This window comes from Daktulosphaira vitifoliae, unplaced genomic scaffold, assembly GCF_025091365.1.
Source record: "Daktulosphaira vitifoliae isolate Bord-2020 unplaced genomic scaffold, ASM2509136v1 Scaffold_1, whole genome shotgun sequence".
Lineage (NCBI taxonomy): Eukaryota > Metazoa > Arthropoda > Insecta > Hemiptera > Phylloxeridae > Daktulosphaira > Daktulosphaira vitifoliae.
In genome coordinates this window covers 3,874,848-3,877,421 of record NW_026099572.1, presented here as the reverse complement: position 1 = coordinate 3,877,421, position 2,574 = coordinate 3,874,848, and the positions used below count along the sequence as shown (strand labels likewise).

General features: G+C 23.7%; 1 long non-coding RNA gene across 1 annotated transcript; it reads right to left on the bottom strand.

Moving 5' to 3' along the window:
- Positions 1–213: 213 nt before the first annotated feature.
- Positions 214–1,213, bottom strand: LOC126896397 (uncharacterized). The gene is made up of 4 exons (XR_007701845.1): positions 1,043–1,213; positions 904–974; positions 737–829; positions 214–660 (listed from the first exon to the last, which is right to left on the bottom strand). It is a non-coding gene; the product is annotated as an uncharacterized LOC126896397 (long non-coding RNA).
- Between the last annotated feature and the right edge of the window lie 1,361 nt (positions 1,214–2,574).

Sequence of the window (2,574 nt, the reverse complement as noted above, 5' to 3'; positions counted from 1 at the left end):
AAAAATTAAATTTTAATAAAGTAAAGAAAAAAAACATTTAGGTATTCATCAATATTTTATTACAAAGTTATAAAAAAAAAAAAATTACATTTATTAATCAATAATATTTTCAAAAATTAAAAAAAAGAAATACTATATACATAATCTTTTTTAAATGAACCATTTAAATTGATCATCACAATAATGACATTTGAATTGCGATGGAAAATTGAAAATTAAATAGTACATGCTATTCTGATTAATACATATTTGATCTTTAATATATTTTATTGTAAAGCTATCTTGATCATACGCCATATCACGTATGCAATCGTCAGTTGTGCATATGGAGTACATAATTTCATTATTTACATTATGTGATAATATAGAAAAAAAATTGAACTTCAAATAATTTTTTTCCCCAAACAATAAATTGTATACGCCTGAACGGATTTCAGATTTATAAATTTGACAGTCACTTCTAATCATATCAAGCGTCACGGGAGTTTTTAATGCATCTTCATATTTAATGCCTTTCTCAGACACCGTAAAATTTCTGGATTCGTACAAAATGTCTGCCAATATATTAAATTGGCAAACATTTTGCGCTTTCAAGTACTTTACGATGTCTTCGACATCATTTAGGCTTAATGGAAGATGCATTGTATAAAATTTTTACGACTAAAATTAATAAAAAGAAATATGTACACTTCGAACTGAATAGTAGAGTTTAGTAACAAAAATTTTAATAACTTACTGTGATTTTTATTCTTTAACAAAAAGAGCAATTTAAACCTCGATGAAAAATTTATTTTCAATATTTGCAAATGAACACAGTGAAAATATATTCCTAAAGATTAAAAATTATTTTTACAAACATTGCTTCAGAAAAAAAATAATATAAATATGTAAAATATAGCATACTTTAACTCGATTTTTGAATTATTTCTCCCCAATTTGAAATGTAACTCAAGGAATATACTGAAATAATTTTACTGAAAATTAAAAAAATATTATTGTCAAAGTTATTTTACTTTGAAAAAAGTAACTATATATTACTTACGTTATTAATGATTTTCGATCTTCTGTATTAAAAAATAAGACTGATGAACATAAAGAAACTAGCAGAACACATGAAAACGAATTATTAAACGTATATATGCTGTTTCTCCACTTATATAGCAAAATTGATTTTTTTTTTACACGTATGAAGGTGATAATCGGTAGGAGAAAATCCCTTTAGTTTGTTTATATATATATAAGCTATATATATATAGCTAAATATTTTATTGACAAGTAATCATAAAATATAGAAATTAATATATAAAATATCATCAAATATATAAATTAATACATTCAAATAATATACAATTCACTTTGATATTTTATAAGACGTTTAGGATTTTACACATTGTGTTTTATTATTAAGATAAGATTAAAAAGAGCTGACAAGTATAGTTTATGAATTTCTTAAAGAAAAACAATCATGTTATTCTTATGAATATAAGTTATAAATAAAAATATTAATAATCTTAAATGAACGATCATTATTGTGGACACAAACAGAGCAGTCCACTGTTATTTCATATTATGATAGTGACGTCACATTTCTGCACCCAGAGAAAAACCTCGATCTATATAATAAATTCATTGTTCAATTTGATAAATACAATATCATTACTATTGAATCTATGATATATTTATTAATATGATAATTTTTTTTCTTGTCTTGAACAATAATTATTTATAGAATAGTTATTTTGTTCGTATTAATAAAACATTATCATAAACCCTTGATAAAATTTCTCTATCAAAAGTGATTGAGGTTTTTCTTTGGGTGTGTATTTGAGCTAACCGTCAATGTTACCTAAGTTAATAACTTTTCTAGTTTTCTAAATATTGTTTTCCATAATCACCTGACTACCTCCTTTACTTGAAATATTTTTCTGAAATTCGTGTGTATATTAATTACTATTCGGTTACTGACAAGCAATTTTTTGATACTATACATATATTTAAGGAACAACACGAGTGTGCACTTTACCTATCCGATATAAACAATTCACACGCCCTCAATGACTTTATCACGTTTGAAATAATATCCTCTACATTATGTTCCCTGAATGATAATATACATTATACTTTATATAAGTACATCATAGTTGCAACTTATTAGTACCAGAATTAATATGCGTTTAGATAAAATCTCAAGGCAAAACGAAAAATTAAAAAATTCGACAGTTGATATTAGATTAGATTTTGAATCCGATGAAAATTTTCCGACCAACTCTACAGCATATTGTTTGATTGTATACGATATAATGTTTGAATACATCCCTATGACAAACGAAGTTCATAAAATATTATAATTTGTTTTTTTCTAAAAATAATGTAAAATTTTATATTTATAAAATACTAATGATTACTCGAATGTATATTTTACTATTAAAAAGGAACGTGTTATTTATTTTAGTACCTTAACCTTATTATATTTTATTTGTGTACTACAAAATTATCTTAAAATATTTCTTTGATAAGATATATCGATGATTAAACAACATTAAGGAATAAAGACGTATTTAAGTTTTTTGAAAG